This window comes from Lactuca saligna, chromosome 2, assembly GCF_052625555.1.
Source record: "Lactuca saligna cultivar CGN05327 chromosome 2, ASM5262555v1, whole genome shotgun sequence".
NCBI lineage: Eukaryota > Viridiplantae > Streptophyta > Magnoliopsida > Asterales > Asteraceae > Lactuca > Lactuca saligna.
In genome coordinates, this window is record NC_136418.1 from 48,927,587 (window position 1) to 48,941,161 (window position 13,575).

The window sequence follows — 13,575 nt, forward strand, 5'->3', positions numbered from 1 at the left end:
TATGATCTTTATAGCCTAGGAATCATCCAAGAAACATAAGTTCTAGGAGTTTACGGCCAAGGAACTCCCTTGGGCCGTAAACCCCTTTTCAAGGGCTTAAATGCCCTAAAACTTTCCCCAAATGCTTAAGGACTTTAACTACTAATACTTGTGCTTGTTTAGAACATCAAAATCTCATCAAAATCACAAGTTAGTAGGAGTTTACAGCCAAGAACTCCTCTTGGGCCGTAAACCCCTTTTTGTGGGACAAAAATCATTCCAAGCAACCCTTAAGCCTTAAGACAATTTACCTTGAACTCTTGGGACTTGAATGGAGAGAAAAGTACATCAAAACCACTCCTTGAAAGGAGTTTACGGCCAAGGAACATATCTTGGGCCGTAAACTCCAAGTGAAGGCACCAAAGTGTGCCTCTTGTCCCCATAAGCCTTAGATAAATTCATGAAAGCAATCCTTGTTGTTTAAGTGCTTCAAATCAATTAAAATCCAAGAGTTTACGGCCGTAAACTCTAGGATGAAGGACTTTAGGCCGTAAACTCCCATATGGGGTGTTCTAGAGCCTTAAACTACTTCATGTGTTATTCCAACAAAGCTAGGAGTGAGCTAGGACCAAGATAGCACCATAAAACACCCAAAACCAACCTTTGAGGAGTTCACGGCCATAAACCCATGAGTTTATGGCCGTAAACTCCAAGATGTGGGGTTTGTTGGGTGGTAAACTCCTATACAAGGCCATTTGATGTTTCAAACCCTTTTGCCTTGTCCCGTAGCAACTTAGATGCAACCATTTGAACCTTAAACACTCATAAGAGTGTTTACATGTTCCTAATTGTATTAACTTACTTTGTTAAGTTATTATGTGGCTAATTAGTTATATATAAAGGACTTTAGGCCGTAAACTCTAGGATGAAGGACTTTAGGCCCTAAACTTCCATATGGGGTGTTCTAGAGCCTTAAACTACTTCATGTGTTATTCCAACAAAGCTAGGAGTGAGCTAGGACCAAGATAGCACCATACAACACCCAAAACCAACCTTTGAGGAGTTCACGGCCATAAACCCATGAGTTTACGGCCGTAAACTCCAAGATGTGGGGTTTGTTAGGTGGTAAACTCCTATACAAGGCCATTTGATGTTTCAAACCCTTTTGCCTTGTCCCGTAGCAACTTAGATGCAACCATTTGAACCTTAAACACTCATAAGAGTGTTTACATGTTCCTAATTGTATTAACTTACTTTGTTAAGTTATTATGTGGCTAATTAGTTATATATATATATATATATATACTTATTATATGATAACTAGGCTCGTACGTGTGAACAAGTCTCCGTTTGACACTTAGCACGGTACCCGATACCTCAATTCAAGCGACTCACCACATGTGAGATCATACCCCTTGAATCAACTTTTGAAATGATTTTAAATGTTTTAAACACTTTATGGGGGGGATACAAGTCAAATACTCATAGTTATTGCTTCAATCACATGGGATTGCCTTTAATCACATGTGATTAATAACTAGGAAAACAACGATTTTTACCAATGTTCAAACTGTTTATCAAATTGTTTCACTTCAAATGTTTTACAAACTCTTTTACTTATCAAATTCTTTTATTAAACTTTGTTCTACTTCTTATAATTTACATGCCCATATACGTATAGATGTATAAATAATGTTTAAAAGGCTTAGGAAAGCCACCTATCCTATTTCCTTTTCCTCGATTTGGATGTGGTCTGGTGGAGCTTCGGGTGACCATCCGAAGGTCGTTTCAACATTAATTATATATAATATATACATGTATAGACATAAAAGTACTTCCAGATTCATATTTATCAGTACATCATAGCTTGTTACCATCGGGGTAACACAGTACAATACATATACAATGATGCTAGAAACAATACATATACATATACTAGAAACAATACATATACAATGATACTAGAAACAATACATATACAATGATACTAGAAACAATACATATACAACGATACTAGAAACAATACATATACATATACTAGAAACAATACATATACAATGATACTAGAAACAATACATATACATATATTAGAAACAATACATATACAATGATACTAGAAACAATACATATACAATGATGCTAGAAACAATACATATACATATACTAGAACGAGAAATAGTACATATACATGAATACTTTATTATTGTGATTTAAATCGGAGCATGACTTAACTGTCATGGCTCGAGTTGTAGCCAGAATTCTCTTGAAGGGAGAGCGTGAGTTTGCGTATAGATCTATACTGGATTGACAATCCTACACCTTGCTGCTAGCTACAGCCGGACCTGCAGGTCTGCGGGTGCCAAACGTCATTCCGTTATTACGACCATTCATTTGTCGTTGTTACTAGTCAATAGTATGGTGCAATTTATCACGTAATGCCTTAATATAAATCCGGTTTAAGGTAATTAGTACAATAGTAGTTCTTATAATACAAGGCTACAATACTACAATAATTTACCCATTACATATTTTTAGTGATAACCTCACTTAAACGTTTATGTACGAACTATATTTTGTTAAATGATAGTTACATTTGGGAAATTACACATTTTTACATCAAGCGAGCATACAAAACAGTTAAGCCTTGGTAGAAGGCTACTTTAATAGAAAATATAGGTTTTTCTGAGAGATTCAAACTTTTACATACATTTTACAAACTTATACTTGATACATGTTCAAACATTTTTGAATGACAATACAGACACTAAAATACTTATGAACTCACCAGCTTAATGCTGATAAACTCTTTCAAAATAACTTGTATTCTCAGGTCATCAGTAGACAGGTACCGAGACCAGCTTTTGAGAAGATGGAGCGCATTCAAGACTCATCTTATTATTTTGATATACATTATTTTTGGTGTCTATAATGTACAGAACACGCTTGTATTAAAATTTTATATATTTAATGCAATGGATGATGTTGTTTGCTTATTTACATTTACTGTGTTGTGATACTTACATGACGTCCTCCGCCCCAGAACGTTTCCGCCGTTCTTGGTTTTGGGGTGTGACAGATTGGTATCAGAGCATTGTTTATAGTGAATCAAGTATATCAACCCATAAAAGATATACTAAACTATAAACCCATTTGGGATTAAAACACTCTGACCAAGAGTCTATACTTAAAATACTAAAATATTTAATTAAGTATACTAGTCTACATTCATACAAAAACCAGTGTCACAACGACAAGAACAAAAGTATTACGATTGTTAAATATCGCAGGTAAGCTCGGGGATATATGGTCAGCCCTGGAAATGGCATAGCCTGATCAACTATGTTGGTCCGAGGAGTGATTAGCATATGCCCTAGAATGGTTGTGATGTGTTAACAAGTCTAAAAACTTACCAACAATACCACAAGAAGATTCAATACAACTTAAACTTAAAATACTATAGGTGTATTTTGTACTACCAACTACTTGTATACTATATCTTTATACCCCTCTTCTCGCATAGATTTAGATGGCTGGATTCCATCACGGCGACCCGTACTTTCCAAATGAAGGTAACGCAGGATGGCTCGAAGCAGAGTCTGACGATGAACACCCAATTCCATTGGATGATCATCAAGCTGAAGGCTTCTCAGATGGATCAGACTCTGAGCCAGAAGTCAACAACCTACCTCTAGTAGGTCAAGCCCCGAACAACAACCCTCGACCAGCTTTTCTAGGTCCCACTCCCTTGTGGGTAGATAACTTGAATCGCTAGAGTGACGAACAGGGTCAACCCTTACCATACTTTGGGGACCGAACCTTTTACAACGTCAGCGATGGTGGCTCTGCTGACCGAGCTCTACCTGTCCTTATCCGTAGGATATCTCGTAATGTCGAGCAAGGTCGAACAGCCATCGACCGAGTCATGGAGATTGATGCCAACTCTGGTGTCAACACAGTCCGCATTCGCCGTCTCGAAGAAGATATGGAATGGACCCGGAGAACTAATGAAACTCTGCAGCAACGTCTGGTTGCCTCTCAAGCTGAGGTCATGGAACTTCGAGCTCGTCAAAGAGCTCATGAACGACACCTTCAAGAGGTGGTACGTCAAATGAGAGACCTCAGGGTTCTCCCGAGGAATACTCATCGCCGGTAGATGATGTCTAGTACATCATTATCTTTTGGGTTAAGGATTAGTCTTTTAACATCTGTGCTCTAAGTAGCACTTGTCTGTAAAATATTCCTAACTTTCAGTACTCTAACTAGGAATCTAGGAACTGTCAAACTTTCTGTATGGTATGATGTAAGACCTACTGTTAGGTCAATTTTCATTGAACTTGTTACATCAGTAATACCAGTATTATTTGACAACTACCTACTCTGTGGGATAAATCTTTGCATTTGGGTTTTCTTACACATCATTCTGGTTATGAACACAAACACTCATTCAATTGTTGGGCTATGGTTAGTTAGTCCATGTGTCATTCGCACATTTCTTACAAATCGATTCTTACCACTTTTCTCATCTTTATAAACTTATAGTTGAAAGATGCCTCCTCGTAAATCTCCCAGGGCTAGGAATAATCCTGTGCCTCCACCGCCTCCTCCACCTGCAGTCATCGATACTGCCGCTCTGAACGCTGCCGTAGCTGCAGCAGTGGCAACTGCCATGGCTCGGTATCACTCATCGGATGCTAGCAGAGGTGGAACCCCGGTTAACTCCATTCCGGTGGAAACTCCTGTGCGCTCGAGAGAGTGCTCTTACAAGGATTTCACCAACTGTAAGCCGAAACCCTTCCATGGGACCGGCGGAGTCATTGCCCTTTTGCAATGGTTCGAGAAGACTGAATCAATCTTCGAAATCTGTTCTTGCCCTGCTGCGTGCAAAGTCAAATATGTCGCATGCACCTTCGAAGGGAAGGCACTGACATGGTGGAACAGCCACGTTAAATCTCTAACTCTCGTCGTGGCCAACGGCATAGGCTGGGATACGATGAAAGACCTCATGGTTGAGGAATACTGCCCGAGGGGTGAGATCCAAAAACTGGAACAGGAACTTTGGAGCCTGACCATGAAGGGCACCAACATTATCGCTTACACTGCCCGGTTTAGCGAACTGGTGGCCCTCTGCCCGAATATGGTTCCCACTGAAGGGAAGAAGATTGAAAGGTACATATGGGGGCTAGTTCCTCCGTATCAGGGGAATGTCTTAGCATCCAACCCCGCTACCTTCGATAGTGCCAAGTGACTGGCACAGCGACTCATTGACCATGGCGTCAAAACCCCTACAACCACAACAACCCTAGCCATCTCAGAACCATCCAAACCCGCTGACACCAAGAGGAAGTTCTGGGATGACAAGAAGAGGCAGCGAGCTGCCAAGAAGCAGCAAACTGTGGCTGTACATGCCGCAGTAACCCCTGCTGCTACTGCACCGACGAAGCAGTATGCTGGAAGTTTGCCGAAGTGCAACAAATGCAACTTCCACCACAACGGCCCCTGCCGTGAAATGCAGTGCTCTAACTGCAACAGGAAAGGACACACCGTCCGTTTCTGTAATTTCCGGCGCAACCAATCACGCAAGTCCCTGGCTCTGGCGCGAGCCCAACTTGTTATGGATGTGGCGAAACAGGCCACTATAAGAGGGACTGACCTAAAGCGAGGAATACTGGAGGAGCAGGGAGGGTACTAGCTATAGGCCACGGGGAAGCAGTCGCTGACCCGACAGTGGTGACTGGTACGTTCCTCCTCGATAACTCCTATGCATGCATTATGTTTGATAGTGTAGCGGAGCGAAGCTTCGTAAACCACAAATTTGCTCGCATGCTTAAACCACAACCACATGCACTTAAAGAACAATTCAAAGTAGAAATGGCTAACGGCAAAACAGAAAACACCAGTAGCATATACTTAGGGTGTATCCTAACCCTAGATAACCATTCATTCCCAATCGACCTCATGCCGGTCTCAATAAAAAGTTTTGACGTCATCATCGGCATGGATTGGTTGAGTCTACATCGCGCCGACATCATGTGCTTCGAGAAAGCAATCCGACTAAACCTTCCATCTAACGAAACTCTTATAGTCTACGGCGACAAACCTGGTGCGAGTCTTCGCATTATATCAAGTATTTAAGCACAGAAATATCTGCGCAAAGAATACCACGCATTCCTTGCTCACGTCATCGACACGAACCTCGAAACGAAAGAACTCAAGAACATTCCAGTAGTGAGTGACTTTCCCGACATTTTCCCAGAAGAACTACCTGGATTACCTCCGCAACGACAGGTCGAATTCCGTATCGACTTAGTCCCAGGAGCTACCCCAGTAGCCAAGTCTCCCTACCGATTAGCACCAGCAGAGATGCAGGAATTATCTGGTCAACTTAACGAACTACTCAACAAGGGCTTCATAAGACCAAGCTTCTCACCTTGGGGAGCACCGGTCTTGTTTGTTAAGAAGAAAGACGGATCATTCCGTATGTGTATCGACTACAGAGAACTCAACAAACTGACGGTCAAAAATCGTTACCCTCTACCTCGCATAGACGATTTATTTGACCAACTGCAAGGGGCGAACTATTTTTCTAAAATTGATCTAAGATCCGGATATCACCAGTTACGAGTGCTAGAAGAGGATGTTCCAAAGGGAGAGCGTGAGTTTGCGTATAGATCTATACTGGATTGACAATCCTACACCTTGCTGCTAGCTACAGCCGGACCTGCAGGTCTGCGGGTGCCAAACGTCATTCCGTTATTACGACCATTCATTTGTCGTTGTTACTAGTCAATAGTATGGTGCAATTTATCACGTAATGCCTTAATATAAATCCGGTTTAAGGTAATTAGTACAATAGTAGTTCTTATAATACAAGGCTACATTACTACAATAATTTACCCATTACATACTTTTAGTGATAACCTCACTTAAACGTTTATGTACGAACTATATTTTGTTAAATGATAGTTACATTTGGGAAATTACACATTTTTACATCAAACGAGCATACAAAACAGTTAAGCCTTGGTAGAAGGCTACTTTAATAGAAAATATAGGTTTTTCTGAGAGATTCAAACTTTTACATACATTTTACAAACTTATACTTGATACATGTTCAAACATTTTTTAATGACAATACAGACACTAAAATACTTATGAACTCACCAGCTTAATGCTGATAAACTCTTTCAAAATAACTTGTATTCTCAGGTCGTCAGTAGACAAGTACCGAGACCAGATTTTGAGAAGATGGAGCGCATTCACGACTCATCCTATTATTTTGATATACGTTATTTTTGGTGTCTATAATGTACAGAACACGCTTGTATTAAAATTTTATATATTTAATGCAATGGATGATGTTGTTTGCTTATTTACATTTATTGTGTTGTGATACTTACATGACGTCCTCCGCCCCAGAACATTTCCGCCGTTCTTGGTTTTGGGGTGTGACACGGCGGATCCAAAATTCGCATTTCGAGAACTTCGCATAAAGTTTCTCCACACGCAGGGTTTCTAAGACTAACCGTGGATGTTGGCTACGTTCCTCCTTACTACGAGAGTAGATAAGTATGTCACCGATGAAGATGATGAAGAACTAATCTAATAAGGACGACACACCCTATACATTAAAGCCATGAATACTGCAGGCGCGTTTGTTAATCCGAATGGCATCACTACGAATTCATAGTGCCCATAACGAGTTCGGAAGGCTGTCTTCGGAACATCCTCCCCTAGCACTCGTAGTTGGTGATATCCGAATCTTAAGTCGATTTTTGAAAACAAGTTTTCCCCTTGAAGTTGATCGAATAAATCGTCAATCCGAGGCAAGGATAACGATTTTTGATGGTTAGTTTGTTGAGCTCCCTATAGTTGATACACATTCGAAACGATCCGTCTTTCTTCTTGATGAACAAGACTGGAGCTCCCCAGAGTGAGAATCTTGGTCTTATAAAGCCCTTGCTGAGCAGTTCGTTAAGTTGACAGGATAGTTCTTGCGTCTCTGCAGGTGCTAGACGATAAGGCGATTTGGCTACAGGGGTAGCCCCTGGAACTAAATCGATTCTGAACTCGACTTGTCGTTGGGGAGGTAGTCCTGGTAGTTCTTCTGGAAAGAGGTCATGAAAGTTACGTAATACTGGAATGTTCTGAATAGATTTCGTTTCTTGGCTCACATCGACCACATGAGCAAGGAATGTGAGACATTCCTTTCGCAAGAATTTCTGAGCTTTAATGCTCGAGATGATACGAAGGTTCGTGTGGGGTTTGTCGCCAAAAACTACTAGGGTTTCGCCAGACGAAAGATTAAGGCGGAAAGCCTTTTCGTAACACATGATGTCGGCACGCTGAAGACTCAACCAATCCATGTCAATGATGACGTCGAAACTTTTAGTTGAGACTGGCATGAGATCGATCGAGAATGAATGACTATCTAAAGTTAAAGTACATCCTATGTATATGCAGCTTGTGCTCTTTGTCTTCCCATTAGCCATTTCTACTGTGAACGGTTCCTTGAGTGTTCGTGATTTTTGCTTAAGTAAAAGAGCAAATTTTTGATTCACGAAGCTTCTCTCCGCTCCACTATCAAATAGAATGCATGCATAAGAGTTATTGAGGAGGAACGTACCAGTGACCACTGTGGGGTCGGCAACCGCCTCCTCATGGCCTATAGCCAGAACTCTTCCTACTCCACCGACATTTCCTGCCTTGGGGCAGTTCCTTTTGTAGTGACCCACATTACCACAGTTGTAGCAAGCTTGGCCCACTCCCGTGTCGGGGACTTGGGTGATTGGCCTCGGCAGAGCTTTGCAGAAATGGGCAGTGTCCCCTTCCTGTTGCAGTACACACTGCATTTCCCGACAGGATCCCACATGGTGGTAGTTACATTTGTTGCAGAGTGGCAAGCTTCCAGAATACTGCTTTAACGGAGTAGCAGTAGTGGCAGGTGTTGTAGCAGCATGAACTTCCACGACCTGTTGTTTCTTGGCAGTCTTATTCTTTTTCTTGTCATCCCAGAATTTCCGCTTGGACTCTACGGTTCTGGCGGGTTCTGAGATGGCTAGGGTGGTTGTTGCTGCCGGGGTACGGACCCCGTGGTCAATTAGTTGTTGTGCCAATCGCTTGGCACTATCGAATGTAGTAGGGTGTGATGACAAAACATTGCCCTGGTATGGTGGCACCAGTCCCCATATAAACCTTTCGATCTTCTTTCGCTCTGTATGAATCATATTCGGATAAAGGGCCACCAGTTCACAGAACCTGACGGTATAGGCGACGATATCGGAGCTCTTCATGGTTAGGCACCAAAGTTCTTCCTCCAGCTTTTGAATCTCGCCCCTCGGGAAGTACTCCTCACTCATGAGGTCTTTCAAAGTATCCCAACCCATATCATTTTCCACTGGAAGAGATAGTGACTTAACATGGCCATTCCACCATGATAGGGATTTTGTTTCAAAGGTGCAAGCTGCGAACTTCACCTTGCTCCCTTCTGGACAGGAGCAGATTGCGAAAACCGATTCGGTTTTCTCGAACCATTGCGAGAGTAAAATGACTCCGCCAGTTCCTTTAAAGGAAAATGGCTTGCAGTTCGTGAAATCTTTGTAGGAGCAATCTTTCGAGTGCACAGGGGTTTCAACCTGTATAGTTGGAATAGGAGTCCCTCCTCCAGTGGAACTTGAGGAATGATATTCAGCCATGGCTGTTGCCACAACTGCAGCTACAGCAGCATTAAGGGCTCTTGTAACAAATTGAGAAATAGGTGGTGATGGAGGATTGTTTCTTGGTGATTTGCATGGAGTCATCTTTTAACTGAAAGTTTAGAAATATATAAATATTTGATAACAATTTGATAGGAAAATTAATGAGAATGACACATGGACTAACTCTACATAGCCCAACAGCATAATTGAATGAAGACGAAAGTAATTTGGATAATAATTTCCATTAGATTAGACATTTGTTAAAGATAATGGAATTACAGATGTAATGACTTTGGGAAAAATTGACCTATAAGTAGGTCTTACATCAACCAAGATGGAAAATTTTGACAGAACTGTGACCAAATCAAGACCTAACATGTCTAAGATTTACAAGGATAGGAAAATAGCCTAAAGTTTTTACATAACTAGGTTATATCCAAAAGAAAAGTTAATAAGATTCTATCAGCGATGAGAACTGCTAAAGTGAGTTCTCAAAGCTGACAGAAGACGCTCGATGTCCCTTACACACCTATCCGATCTTACTTGCTGAGCTCGAAGTTCCCTGACTTCTGCTCGGGTTTCAGCAAGCTCCCTCTAAAGCATTGCATTGCTGACCTGAGCCCTTTCCTGAGCAGTCTCTAGTTGGCAAATGTGGACAGTGTTAACACCAGTGTTGGCATCAATCTCCAAGATTCGATTGATAGATGATTGCCCCAGTATTGTGCTCCGAGACATCCTACTAACTATGATGGGTAGGACTCTGTTAGCAGAACCTCCATCAGTGAGGTTGTAGAAACTTCTGTCTCCATTGTAGGGAATGGGTTGACCTTGTTCATGGCTCCAGGTATTCAAGTTTGTTGCCCACAGAGGTGTGGGTCCTTGAAATGCAGGTCAGGGGTTGTTATTCAGAGCCTGACCTACTTGAGGTAGGTTGTTGACTTCAGGATCTGAGTCGGAACCATCAGAAAAGCCTTCAGCTTCATGATCATCCAAAGGAATTGGGTGATCATCTTCTGGTTCATCTTCTAGCCATCCTACATTGCCGTGGTTGGGGAAGTACGGGTCTCCAGGGATATGGAATCCAGCCATTTAATATATGTGAGAATAGGGATAAGGAAATAATTAATAGACAAACTAACTAGATAATTATAAGATAACCTTTACTAGTTACTCCAATAGTTGTTTAATGCATACCAGCTATATGTACTCACGACAAGATATCCCTTCGAATAAGTGAATCCTAACTTTAAGCCCACAATCAAACAAGAACAGGAGGTAAAGCAAAGATTTACATATTCTAAGGCTATGACATCCTAAGCAAATATACTCGTAATGTATCCACCTAGCAACTATTGACATACTAATAAAGACCTTTCATTCTCAGATGATTGATTATTGTAACACAAAATACTCCTATAGTATTTTAAGTTTAATGTTTTGTTCTATTGATCTTACTGTAGGAGTATTGGTAAGTTTTTAGACTTGTTGCAACCTCACAACAATACTTAGGCACATGCTAGTCAATCGTCAGATTATGTAGTTGATCAGGCTACATCTTCCTAGGGTTTACCATATGTCTCTAAGTCTACATGTGTTGTCCAACAATCGTAATACTTTTGTTCTGTCCTAGTGACACTGATTTTAGTATGAATGTAGGTATGTATACTTGGTTAAATATTTTATTATTTAAGAGTATAAACTCTTGTATAAACTCTTTATCAGAGTATTTTAAATCCCGCTTGTGTTTATAGTTCGTATATCTTTTATGGGTTAATACACTCGATTTAATATAAACAATGCTCTGATACCAATATGTCACACCCCCAAAACTGATGAACGGCGGAAACGTTCTGGGGTGGAGAACGTCATGTACAGTATCACAACAATGCAAACTAGTAAACAACCAAAAACATCATCCATTGCATTAATAGTATAATTTCATACAAGTGTGTTCTGTCAAGTTATATAGACACCAAAAATTATATACATCAAAATGAAAGAGAAGTCTTAAACTAGCTCCTTCTTCTCAAAACCTGGCACCTGTACCTTTCTACTGGCGACCTGAGAATTCAAGTTATTTTGAAAGCGAATACCAACTTTAAAGCTGGTGAGATCATAAGTATATTAGTGTTTGTGTTTGTATGAAAGCATTTGTAAGATGTTTTGTAAGATGTAATGTGTATGTTTGTAAAAGTTTTGTATCTGATTGAACTCTCCTAGAAAACCCTATGTTTTCTACTAAAAGTATCCTTTTACCAAGGCATCTAGTATTTGTGTGTGTGTCTCTTGTAAGAGTGTGTATTTTCCCAAATCCGACTATCATTAACCAAAAATGTAGTTTGTACATCATTGTTTATTGTGTGAATATCACAAAGTAAAAAGAAAAGGGAAGATGTTATAGTACTGTAATGTAGTAACTATAGTTGTACTAACTACCTTAAACCAAATGTAAATTTTAAGGTAACATGTGATCGGCCTATATCTTGCTACCAACTTAGCTGAAAAACGACAATGTAAGATGTCGTAGAAATGACGTTTGGCACCCGGAGACTTGCAAGTCCCACTGTAGCGAGCAGCAAGGTGTAGGATAGTCAATCCAGTATAGATCTATACACAAACTTATACGCTCCCCAATTAAGGAGATTCTGATACAAAAACAGTAATGGCAGGTAGTGCCATGCCCTGTTTAATGGCTCACATAACTGTGTTAATGTATATGTAATGTATATGTGTGCTAGCTGTATTGTACGTTCTTTTTCTGTCTAGCTTGTATGTTTGTCTCTCGTCATAGTGTCTATTGTTTTTTCTCATCACTCTATTTCAAGTTTGATTCTCATCATAGCATGTATTGACTCTTGTATGAACTGACTCATTGTATGTTTCCTTGTTCTAGTAATAGTATCTTCCTAAACTACCCCTATGGTAGCTTACTAGTAAGGTATAAACATGTTTGTATACCCTTGCTACCCAAGGGCATGGAATTGAATGAAAGAAATGACCTTTTATATCTTTATACATATACATAATATATAACTAGGATTCAAACGACTTTCGGACAACTAACCTTGATACCCTAAGACCACAATCAAACAAGAACAGGAAGCAAGGTAGACTAGCAGTCCTAAGTCCTTTCAGTCCAACTTATATAACTGTATCTATACAGATACACATAATATACGTTTAAAAGAGTTTAAGTAAAAGTATTTGACAATTAAAGGAGTTTGTAAGAAAGTTTGAGGTAAAACAGTTTGATAAATAGTTTGGAAAGTAAGAAAAACCATTTGCTTGGTAGTCACTAAGCACATGTGATTGATATAATCACTATAATTGTTCAACTTGTATTCCCCCCCCCCCCCCTATAAGAGCATTTAAAAACATTTCAAAGTTTAATTTAGGGGTATGAACTCACCTATAGTGATTGGTTCTGATGAAAATGTTGGATCAATTGCTAAGTGCCAAGTGGTCACTTGAGTACACATGCGAATCCTATTTAGCGTATATTGATACATATATGAATATAATTAGTGTTATGAACAACTAATTATTGAATTGGGACCACATGAGGGACTGGTAAACACTTATATTGAAGTGTTACAACAATATATGATTGTACGAAGGGTTATATGGCTATACAAGAGAGTGTATGGCCAAAATACACACTATATGTGTGTGAGTGCTGCCAGCACGTGTATGCGGCCATGTGTGCGGCCAGGAGGCGTGTGCTGCCAAAAAAACCTGGTGTTCTTGGTGTTCTTGGTGTTCTTGGTGTTCTTTGTGAAAGATATTACATTATACTAATGCTACACCCAATCTAACCCATCCTCTGACACGTATCTCAATTATACTAAGCTTTAAGCACCCTTTTAGACCCAAAACTTCATTATAAAATAGCAAAACGAAG